Raw genomic sequence first — 12,815 nt, forward strand, 5'->3', positions numbered from 1 at the left:
GGCATTCCTATACACTAATGATGAAAAATCTGAAACATTTACCATTGCAACAAAAAGAATAAAATATTTAGGAATAAACCTACCTAAGAAGACAAAAGACTTGTATGCAGAAAACTATAAGACACTGATGATAGAAATTAAACATGACACAAATAGATGGAGAGATATACCATGTTCTTGGATTGGAAGAAGCAACATTGTGAAAATGACTCTACTACCCAAAGCAACCTACAGATTCAATGCAATTCCTATCAAACTACCATTGGCATATTTCACAGAACTAGATCAAAAAATTTCACAATTTGTATGGAAACACAAAAGACACCAAATAGCCAAAGCAATCTTGAGAATGAAAAATGGAGCTGGAGGAATCAGGCTCCCTGACTTCAGATTATACTACAAAGCTACAGTAATCAAGACAGTATGGTACTGGCACAAAAACAGAAATATAGATCAATGGAACAGGGTAGAAAGCCCAGAGATAATCCCATGCACATATGGTCACCTTATCTTTGATAAAGGAGGCAAGAATACACAGTGGTGAAAAGACAGCCTCTTCAATAAGTGGTGCTGGGAAAACTGGACAGCTCCATGTAAAAGTATAAAATTAGGACACTCCCTAAACCATACACAAAAATAAACTCCAAATGGATTAAAGACCTAAATGTAAGGCCAGACACTATCAAACTCTTAGAGGAAAACATAGGCAGAACACTCTATAACATAAATCACAGCAAGATCCTTTTTGACCCACCTCCTAGAGAAATGGAAATAAAAACAAAAATAAACAAATGGGACCTAATGAAAATTAAAAGCTTTTGCACAGCAAAGGAAACCATAAACAAGACGAAAAGACAACCCTCAGAATGGGAGAAAATATTTGCAAATGAAGCAACTGACAAAGGATTCATCTCCAAGATTTACAAGCAGCTCATGCAGCTCAATAACAAGAAAACAAACAACCCAATCCAAAAATGGGCAGAAGACCTAAATAGACGTTTCTCCAAAGAAGATATACAGATTGCCAACAAACACATGAAAGAATGCTCAACATCATTAATCATTAGAGAAATGCAAATCAAAACTACAGTGAGATATCACCTCACACCGGTCAGAATGGCCATCATCAAAAAATCTAGAAACAATAAATGCTGGAGACCATGTGGAGAAAAGGGAACCCTCTTGTACTGTTAGTGGGAATGTCAATTGGTACAGCCACTATGGAAAACAGTATGGAGTTTCCTTAAAAAACTAAAAATAGAACTAGAATACGACCCAGCAATCCCACTACTGGGCATATACCCTGAGAAAGCCATAATTCAAAAAGAGTCATGTACCAAAATGTTCATTGCAGCTCAATTTACAGTCGCCAGGACATGGAAGCAACCTAACTGTCCATCATCGGATGAATGGATAAAGAAAATGTGGCACATATATACAATGGAATATTACTCAGCCATAAAAAGTAACGAAATTGAGATATTTGTAGTGAGGTGGATGGACCTAGAGTCTGTCATACAGAGTGAAGTAAGTCAGAAAGAGAAAGACAAATACTGTATGCTAACACATATATATAGAATCTAAGAAAAAAAAAAAGGTCATGAAGAACCTAGGGGTAAGATGGGAATAAAGACACAGACCTACTAGAGAATTAACTTGAGGATATGGGGAGGGGGAAGGGTAAGCTGTGACAAAGTGAAAGAGTGGCATGGACATATATACACTACCAAATGTAAAATAGATAGCTAGTGGGAAGCAGCCACATAGCACAGGGAGATCAGCTCGGTGCTTTGTGACCACCTAGAGGGGTGGGATAGGGAGGGTGGGAGGGAGGGAGATGCAAGAGGGAAGAGATATGGGAACATATGTATATGTATAACTGATTCACTTTGTTATAAAGCAGAAACTAACACACAACTGTAAAGCAATTATACTCCAATAAAGATGTTAAAAAAAAAAAAAGAACCCCAATCTAAAAGAGGAAAAAAAAAAACCCAAAACGGAGACTTGGCTTTGTGGGGTGGAGTTTAGGCTGGGGTGGAAATTAGGCAAGGGTGGGGTTTAGGGTTGGGTGAGACCTAGGTGGGTTGGGGGTGATGTTTGAGCATGGGGTGGGGCCTAGCCTCAGGTCCCACGCATCCAGAAAAGGCCTTGGGGGCGGGGCTAGGAGGGGTGACATTCAAGCATGGGGCGGGGCCTCTGTTTAGGACTTGCGCAGAAGAGGAGATGCAGCACGTCCAAAGGGGGGCCTCCCGGAAGGTGGAGCTCTGAAGTTTGGAGGTAGGGCCCTGGGTGAGGGTGTGTGGGTGGGGTTTAGGCCCAGTGCGGTTGGAGGGGGTTTCAGAGGGGGTCTCCGAGTGTAGGGGTGGGGCCCTGGGTGGGGGGTGTAGGGGCGGGGCTTGGGTTCTTCGCGGCAGGAGGGAGGCTCCGAGGGCAGAGGATTAGGCCCAGGAGCCCAACAGGCTCTGTGGTACCTAAGTGGGCAGGGAAAGCACTGGCCCCATTCCCTTCCATTCCTTCACGCCCCCCCTCCACGGTCTCCCCCAGAGTCTCCCCCATCACTGCTGGACCCCTAACCGTGGGTCAGTCCTGCTGGGTATAGGAACTCCTCCCCTCCCCCAGCCACCCCCCAGGGGTGCTGGTCTCAGAGGTGCGGCCTTTACTTTTGCTCCCCCTTCCCTCCCTCAGGACCCACACTGCTGGAGGGGGTTAGGTGGGCAGAGGATCAGGTCCGGGATCTCAGCAGGTTCCTGGGGGCCCATGTGGGCAGGGGAAACCTGGCCACACTCCCTTTTGATCCTCTGCCCTCCCGATGGTTCCCCAGTTTCCCCTTCGGGCATGGGATCCCTTCCCCTTCCCCAGCCGCCCCTCAGGGGCGCCAGTCCTGTCCCGCCTCTACTTCTCCTTCCCCTTCACTCCTCCCACACCCCCCCGTCCTACCCGGTCACTGGGGGTTCTTCCTGTCCCCTTATGTGTCTGTGATCCCCCACTGGTGCCTGGTAGGTGCCCTATTTGTGCGGAGATGCGAATTCCACGTCCTCCTAGTCTGCCATCTTGACTCCACCCCCCTGATTTCTTCAATATTAATTACACTCTTGAAGATTATCTTTAGCAAACACGTGTTATTTTAACGTTTGATCATTTCACTTTGGGGGTACAGCCATATGCTTAATATCTTGTAACTGTTATGTATTAAAAATCAACCAAATTCTCATCCTCCATGTCCAATAAATTTTAATTCAATTCAGCAAATTTCACCTCTATCCTATGCCCAGACATACCATGGGCCCAGTGTTCATCCACTGTTGGATTCCTCATCTCCTTTTTTTAAAAAAAACTTGATTTTACTTATCCTTTTAAATTTATTCTAAGATACCTCACATTATTTTTGGAAGTGGAAATGTATGGAAAATAGTAAGGTTCTGTCTCAATGTACCAGTGCTTGCAAGAAAAGGATGACTGTTTTCTGAATGCTTTATGGTAGAATCAGGAGCAAATAGCTGCTATTCTTCATTTTTTCCACATGGTATCCTATTCACATTCTACAGTGCTCTGTGGAAACAGCTGTCAAAGGCAGGACACCCCAGGTCCTGCGGGGCAGCTCATCTCTGCCATATGAGGAAAGACAAGATTCTGACTTACAGTTCAATTCCAGATTCCTCTTAAAGGCAGGAAAGGGGAGAAGGGAAAAAAGAAAGCAGCGTGAAGATAAGAACAGGCTAAGGTGTATACTTATGTTTTGAACAAAGTTATCTGAAAAGCACAATTTTACAAATAAAAACATTTTCCTTTTAAGTTAAATAACTGAGCTGGTTTTTGCACCTGTCTCTCTTAAACTGCTGAAAAAGTCCCAAATGGAAATGTCATGACTGATGCCTTTAAGTATTTATCCATTGTGTCTCCTGAGTTGGGATAAAATAGCCACCTCCTGTCAATGTTGCTTGCCAAGTTGTAGACAAATTTTTAAAAAGGGTCTGAATTGAATACTATTTTTGACTTTGGCTGCAATGATCAAATTTGCCACTAGACAGAGCTGTTTGTCTTATTTTTGAACATTGCAGAGTTTAGGATTTTCAAGAGAAGTAGAGCCAATGAAAAGAGAAAACTATAAATGATAATATCTTTTATGAGATAGGTACTCTTAAAGTACACACTTAGAGCCCTTTTTTTTCTGTGGATAGTACATAATTTCCAGATTGTTCTGTCATTATCATTCAGGAGGCTGCAACTCAGTTTTCAAACTTCCACTCATCACCAGGAAGATTTCAATAGCTAATAAAGAATAATCAGGATGCATTATACAATTTGCTCCTTCTTTTATATTATTGTAGTTAAAGTCAGAGTGATATCCTAAATCTGGAACTCTTTCTGGAAACTTCTTGGTAATGTATTCTCTGCTCTTTTCTATGAAAACTGTTTATTTTATAAGCACAAAATTTGGAATTATAAGGGTGTCATATTTTTGTATGTTATAGATTTTATTTGCATAAAATATATTGAAAAATTTTAAATCACTATCATCCAAACTGAGTCCATTCTAAGCCCAATTCACAAAGCACTGAATTCTGGGGTTTTGTTAAAACCACAGTGTCAGGGGTTCTGCTGATGAAGGATCTAAGCAGAGAACCCAGAAGCAGGTCCTTAATCTGTACACACATCAGTAATTTTTACTCTGTGAGGTTTACAACCCTATATCAGCTCAAACAGTAGTTCTCAAAGTGTGGTCCCTGCACAAGTAGCATCAGCAGCACCTGGGGATTTGTCAGAAATGCAAATTCTCTGGCCCCATCCTAGCCCTACTGAATCAAACGTTCTGGGGATGAGGCCCTGTACTCTTGTGTTTTAATAAGCCTTTCAGATGATTCTGATGTAGGTTAATGTTTGAGATCTGCTGATGTAGAGAAATAGCTTCGAAATGAAAGAGAGGAATCAAACTATGAAAAAAAAAAAGAAGTTGGATGAAAAAGAAATAATACATGAAGCAGCAAAGAATATCCAAGAAGCTGTAGCTAATGATCTCAAGATATAAGAGGATGCTCTGAAAGAGAAAAGGAAGAGCTCCCTGAAATTAAATATATAATAAATATTTAATTCAAATAATTAAATTGAAATAAACTTGCATACAAAATAAAATAAAATTTAATTAAAATAAAAATTCAACAGAAGGCTTTGAAGATAAAGTTGCAAAAACACCTATAAAGCTTTAAAAAAAAGACAAAGAGATGGAAAATTGGAAAGAATCAATAAGGGATTTAAAGGGTAATAAAAGACCCTCAAGATCTACTTAATAGGAGTTCCGCAGACACATATAGGAAGTTATCAAATACACCATATAAAAAAATTTCTCGAAGTTGAAATGTGTGAGTTCCTCAACTGAAATATCCCACTCAGTGCCCAGCCCATGAGAAAAACTCCAATAAGGCACATTAATGTGAAAGTTCAGAACACCTGGTGAAAGGGAAGATCCTAAGAGTTTGAGAAAAGTCAAAAGTCACATAGAAAGGAAAAAGAAAATTGGAATAGCATCTGAATTTGCACTAGCAACAATGGAGTTAGAATAATAAATAGAGCAAAATCTTCAAAAATTGAAATGAAAATAAATTTTAGTCAAAATACTATACCCATCTAGTCAAGAACATGCAATTTTTCAGGCATGTGTCAGCTCACAAAATTTATTTCACCCTGTTTTCTTTCTTATGATGCAACTGGAGTAAATGCTTCAACAAAGTAAGAAAGTAAATCAAGAAATAGGAAGACATGGGATTAGGAAGTAGTGGATCCAACACAGGAAAATGACAACGCATATTCTAGGATAACAATTATGCAGCCAACCTAGAAAACTACTTGTCAGATTAGAGCAGGAAGTTGGAGTGGGGTATCTAAGAAAAAAAAATGTATTATGTGATCATCCAATGTGTCTGATCATTTAGAAAATATCAAGAAGCACATTAGTGATAGGTCACAGAAAACTAAGCAAAATTAAAAATGAGGCAATTACTAACTTTAGGAGAAAACAAAAAGTTAGTATACGAGAGAAAACTAAAAGCACATGGTACTGTGCTTTTAGCTCAGCAATGAAAAATATTTATCCCATCATACAAATGTAAATGCTCACTTCCATTTTAACCAAAAATTACAAAAAAAGAGAAGAAAAAGAAACTGACAGACTTATGATGAAAAATGTCAAAATTAAACCAAATTAAGTAAAAGGTTTAAAAAATAATTTGCATTAATTTTATACCATTTGTTGGTTCTATATTCATATATTCAACTCAACAAATTTCAGCTCGGAGTCAGCAAAGAGCCCAGCTGAAATGGTCAAATGGGTCACAAATCAGTCCAGGAAAGTCTTATTGACTTACAGTGACTCTCAAAGTGTGGTCCCACCTGGAAACTTGTTAGAAGCATTTACATCACCTGGAAACTTGTTAGAAATGCAAATTTTGGGGTTCATCCAAGACCTACTGAATCAGAAACTCCAGGTTTGGTGCCCAGCAATAACAAGTCTTCCAGGTGATTCTGATGCATGCTAAAGTTTGAGAAATACAGATTTATGAAAACTTGTTCTCAGCCGGGGCTGAAAAACACTATTTAGAGTTGATTAGGGTTTCTAAATTGTGAAGGAAACAAAGGAAAACAAATTTAGGTACCAAGAAGTTAACTGCACCTTGCTAGCATTTTCTCTGCAATTTAACCCATTTTATTCTCCATTAGTCTACCTCTTATTTGATATTTGATTTATAATTTGGGCAATAAATGTTAACCTTTGTTAGATGAAAAGTTGAGTAAATTACCTTAACATTATCTGACGATTATTTGCCAATCCTGTGTCTAGATACACAAGACCTCAAACAGAATCCCCAAATATATTTATTCCGAGTATCCACATCACTATATGTCCTATGCCATGTTGAACAGTGGCAGAGTTGCTGGCATCTTCTTGATGTATAGTGATTCACTGTGTTATTGGTTGACTTGCAGGAAACCAATGCACATGCCCCATCAGTGAGTGTAGCTCTGTAATTCTGTAGGTGGTTCTCTCAGAGAGGAGTTTGGTCCCTCTTTTTCTAAGAAAGTTGAAATTTTGCTAACAGTTTTGACATATGTAAAAGTATCATGCTTTTAATATTACAGTTGTGGTACTGGGCAAATGATCCCATACTGAGTTCATAAGCTTCTCTTCCCCACCTCTCATACTTCTAGATCAGTGATTAGAACCATCATCTGACCAGCTGGTCAGGCTACAGACACGGGGTTTGCCCATTAATTCGTTCAGTAAAAATTGAGTGCTTACTACATACTGGCTGTTCTAGGAACTGGGAATACAGCAATGAACAAAACAAGACAAAAATCCCTGCCTTCAAGGAGCTTATGTTCTAGTAGCAGGAGATAGACAATACCAAAATAAATAAGTAAATTACTGTATATTGTAAATCAAAAAGTGATAGGTATTAAGGAGGAAACGTGGGATTACTGTCATGGAGGCTGAAATGTTTAGAAGGATGATAAGGGGAGGCCTCACTGAAAAGGTGATATTTTAAAAAAGACCTGAAGAAGGCAAGGGTGTGAACCATACTGGTGTCTGGGCAGAGCAAATAGCAAGAGCAAAGATTGTAAGGCAAGCTCATGCTTGGAATGTTTGAGAAGAGCAGGATATGGGAATGGTGAGGTAGAGTGAGCTGGTAGGAGGGCAGTAGGGGTGAAGTCATTGAGGCAATAGGGCTGGGGTGGGGCTGTGTTGTATAGACTTTGTCATCCTTGTGGCCCATTGTAAAGACTTTAGCTTTCTTTTATTTTTAAACAAATGCTTTTCTTTTGTTTTTTTAAGATAAATTTATTTATTTATTTTTGGCCGCGTTGGGGTTTTGTTGCTGTGTGCGGGCTTTCTCTAGTTCCGGTGAGTGGGGGCTACTTTTCATTGCAGTGCACGGGCTTCTCATTGCGGTGGCTTCTCTTGTTGCAGAGCACAGGCTCTAGGTGCACGGGCTTAGTTGCTCTGCAGCATGTGGGGTCTTCCTGGGGACCAGGGCTCGAACCCACGTCCCCTGAATCGGCAGGTGGACTCTCAACCACTGCGCCACCAGGGAAGCCCAAGTTTTTTCTTTTTTAATTGGTTTGTAGCTTTATCTTTCCCAGGCAAAGTTTCCTGGAACAAACAACTAATTCATGTTGACATAGCTGATCTATAATCTTTTTTTTTTTTAAGATGTTGGGGGTAGGAGTTTGTTAATTAATTTATTTTTGCTGTGTTGGGTCTTCGTTTCTGTGCGAGGGCTTTCTGTAGTTGTGGCAAGCGGGGGCCACTCTTCATCGTGGTGTGCGGGCCTCTCACTATCGCGGCCTCTCGTTGCGGAGCACAGGCTCCAGACGCGCAGGCTCTGGGCCTAGGCTCACGGGCCTAGTTGCTCCGCGGCATGTGGGATCCTCCCAGACCAGGGCTTGAACCCATGTCCCCTGCATTAGCAGGCAGATTCTCAACCACTGCACCACCAGGGAAGTCCTCTTTTGTTTTTTTAAGTGACAGTCTTTTTATTGTTCACTGAAAAATACAGGGCTGGAAAGAGTTTATTGCATTGTGTATTGAATGCAAGGTCTGATATTGCAAGGTATATATGACATAACAGTATAACTTATATGAAATGCTACATATTGTCCATAAAGACAGTTCCCACCCCTCTAAACACTAAATTTAATGGCATGAAGTCTCTTATTAAATGAGAAATATAATATAAACATTGCAATCATAAACAAAGTGCACTAAGCAAAGAACTTTAAAATAGTTTTGTTGTGACATCTTCTTTGTCTACCTGGAGTTAGGAATGGTGGAGCCCTGGTTTCCCTGGAGCCATCAGGCCCACTCTAACTGCCAGTCCCTGTCTTGGGGCTAGTTTGAGGCAAGTGGGAAGAATACCAGGTAGAAGGCAGATTCTATCATGACTGCTTGTACCGCACCAACTCTACGGATAAGAACCCCTAGCACTTTTGATGTGTATCTTCCACTCTGAGCAAATACTGAAATGTGCTTGAGAACAAAAATAAAACATTGGGAGCAAAAGCCACTTTCTATACAGTCTGCAAATACCATTTATTCCTTTTAGCCATGTTTTCATGAAGATGCTCTAAAGGAGGCTGCTACTACTAAATTGCCAGTCAGGCAGGCCAGGATCAAGGGTAACAAAACTTCTCCAGTTACAACCACCAATTCCAATGGGTTAAAATACAAACTTATTAGGGATCCAAAATCAATCTGTTATTCCCGTGGCAACATAGTCAAGGGCTGCAACGACATTCACATTCCAAGGTCAGCTTGGAATATAGCCACATTTCCCTCCAAACTGAGAAAGCCCTGTGTAGGGGAGAACATACAAGATTACCACCACCACCTCCTCTCCAAACAGCATCAGGGCACGGAAAGCTCATCACAGATAATACATGCCAAAAATAAAATTTAAAATTAAAAAAGCACATCTCAATATATCCACAGCAACAGAGGTAGACTACTCTCCCCCGGGCTTCCTTGGCATAGGCAAATCAAGACTGTTTGCAACAATAGTGCCTAAGCTGGCTACGGCCACGCTCGCGAGGGAAATAAGAATTACAAAGTTTCTCTATTCCCAGGTAATCAAGGATTATCAAATAATTTCTGGAACTAAGACAACAGTCTCACCAGCAAAGAAAATTTTCTTCTTGCCCAAGATGTTTTTATAAATGAGATTTCCCAATATCCCAGATTCTTTACTTAATATTAAACTACCAATGCACCGAGGACATCCTCAGAGCTCAAGCAGGAGTAATATTAATATTCTCAGACTTTTCTAGACTTTGCAGATCCACAAATATTTTATCAGACTATCCACTTAAGAGATTTGTAAGTCAACAGTAATAAACCAACTCCACATTTTTCTTATTCTGTTTATTAAACAACACCTCGCTCCAATAGGAATGAACCCCAGTTCAGTGGGTATCTTGTTCCCCTCAGCTCTACAAACCAAATTTACTGTTCAGTCTCCATGTCCTTGATGCTTGTATGACTCACCTAGTCTAAAGAAAATCTTGTGTAAAAGTGGAAAATTGCACACCCCAGAGGTAGCATTGGTATTAGTGCTGAAATAAACTTTAGGGGAATAACTAGAATTGCTTATGGGACAGTTTACAGTCTTGCTAGAAACCCTACTCCTCCTGAACCCCTAGATTGAGAAATTCAAATAATTTAAACATGAGAGGGGATTTCATTGATAAAGGTCTAGTTTGCATGAAAGGTTCTGGTCCATGGAAAGATGTGAGTCTAGGCCAAAATACCGGCCACATCCATTTTAAACATGTCCATTATTCTTCCCCACCACAGTATTGTCAAATTTCTTCCACCCCTCATGTCACTGGTGAGCCCTTTCATTGCTGCTTCTATTTCTTTGGGCTGTTCTACTGCACATATGCGATTCACTGAAGTTCTCACTTTAACGTGTAGGGAATTTCCATTTCACACCATCAGCTCCCTAAAAACCATCAACTTGGAACAATTTCTAATTAGAAAAGGCACAATTCCTCTTTATAAAGGAAACCAAAAGGGTTGTCTGGAGGATAAAAAAAACATCGTAGATATTCCTATAAAGTGAATGCTTTATCTGCTACCAAAACCCAGAGACATTTACTGGATATAAAGATTACATGGATTATGTAAAAGCATGAACATGGCAGTTTAAGACGTATTTTCAATTTTCCACTATACTATTTGGGCGGAAGCGCTAGTCAGTATTACAGGAGCAAACTCAAAGTGGCAACACCACCCTAGTGGCTTGCTTTCCTCCTGCTTTCAGTAAACTTCCACCAGCTGCAGTGAAGCCTGTCCCAGGGTACATCACTCAGCAACCTGCAGAGCTGCTCAGAGATGCAACTAGCACTCAGTGAGTAAACACTGCTTTGGGGCAGACCCAGGAAAGACTTACAGAAGATGTAGTTAGAAGCACAGCCTACCAAGTTCTCATAAAACAGTACTAGTGAAGTACAAGAAAACAGTTCAGAGATGATAGCCCTTTAGCCTTTTGTGACTTCAGAACTTAAAAAGACAAGGGCCAACTAGGACTTCTATTTGACATTCAGATAGTCACTTGCTCAACACAAACTGAGTTAGGAGATAGCTAAACATCTCATTCTTATTTACTTATGGTGTTCTCAGAAAGTTCCTATTTGGACGTGGACAGTTCTCAACCTGGCTGCACATCGGAGTTTTATCTAAGAAGCTTTAAAAAATTACCAAATGCCCAGACAAATTAAATCTGGAGGGTGGAGCCCAGAACATTAGTCTTTATGTTTTCCCAGGTGATTCCAACTTGCAGCCAGGCTGCACACCACTGATGTATCCCTTTCAGAAAGCCGTTGCATGAAAGCCATATCGTATCTAGATAGTACTGTTTATTCTAAATTTCACCAGGAAAATGTACCTTTAGAAGAAGACACAGTTGCGCTTCTTCTAAAGGCTCAGCTTACTGTTTCAGAAGCGCCGGTCCTTGGAGGTTATCTGGAGCGCTTCTTGAAGAGGACGGAGTCCTAGTCTTGGCAGAGTTTCAGGCTCCGGCAGAAACGAAGAATGTCCAGACGCCCATGAGCACCAGGATGATGTATGCCGACACAAGCTTTAATCCATAACGAGGATTTATGAAGCTCAGGGCTGACACCAGCAGATAGGGGAGAAGAACTACAAGAAGGGCGTACCACTTTTTCTTCTCACAGGCATCCAAACACACAGTGCCCCAGAACACGTGCAGCAATATGATCACCAGCGTCATGGAAGCTGAATTCAGGAAGCACTGAGGAGGGTCTCCATGAATGCCCACCGTGCCCGGACCCAAAGAGTCAGACAGGGTGTTTACAAAGGGAAATACTCCACTCATGATTCCAAAGCCCAAACCAGAAACATAAGCCATTAATCACATAGAAGGTGCTGTCTCCCCTGGGTTTATACTCTTCAAGCCCACACGGGCTTTAAAAAAAAAAGTTTATAATATGCAAAACGGCACATTTCTTGGATAAGGACTGAGACTAACACTCCAAAGATCAGCAGATATTTCTGTATTGGTCCATCTTTGTCGTCAGCAATGGTTGCTACAATGAACCAAACAAGGGAGTAAAGCAGTAGAGACACCAACCTGAAGGAAGCTCCAATGACGGGGAAGATGATGCGCAATGGCGGTGGCGATGGTGAAAATGCAGAGGGCGAGCGCAGGTGCAAAGGTAACGAAGGCGCAGCCAAGAACACGGCCGCCGTCATGGCAACCGCGGAAGCCGGTCCGGGGGCCTCAGCTGATGTATATTCTTAATTAAGCCATGTTAAGACAGATGGTCTCATACCTTTTAATTGCTGTCACTCTTAAATACTTTGGAATATTATGTTTCCAAGAACAGGTTTTGAAAAGGAGAGAGGATGAGGGTATAAAGCCTGAGGAGAGACAAGCAGCACTATTGATAAAGGGTAGCCTGGGCAGCATGGAGAAAATGAGGGTGACAGAAATAAACTTACGTTTGTACAATTTTGTTTCAGGTAAGGTTTTTGCTTCAGGCAATAGAATAATCAAACACAGATTTGATCATTCCTTCCAGAGAATCATGTGTAAAAACCAACCACTGTTTTTTCTCGTTTTGGTTTTTTGTTTTTTTTTTGCAGTACGCGGGCCTCTCACTGTTGTGGCCTCTCCCGTTGCGGAGCACAGGCTCCGGACGCGCAGGCTCAGCGGCCATGGCTCACGGGCCCAGCTGCTCCGTGGCGTGTGGGATCTTCCCGGACCGGGGCACGAACGCGTGTCCCCTGCATCGGCAGGCGG

The 12,815-nt window shown here is 41.2% G+C and overlaps 1 pseudogene; it reads right to left on the bottom strand.

The window, feature by feature from the left end:
- Positions 1–11,511: 11,511 nt before the first annotated feature.
- On the bottom strand, positions 11,512–12,265 carry LOC137224373 (gamma-secretase subunit APH-1B pseudogene; annotated as a pseudogene).
- Positions 12,266–12,815: the final 550 nt, after the last annotated feature.

Source organism: Pseudorca crassidens, chromosome 5, assembly GCF_039906515.1.
Source record: "Pseudorca crassidens isolate mPseCra1 chromosome 5, mPseCra1.hap1, whole genome shotgun sequence".
Taxonomy (NCBI): Eukaryota; Metazoa; Chordata; class Mammalia; order Artiodactyla; family Delphinidae; genus Pseudorca; species Pseudorca crassidens.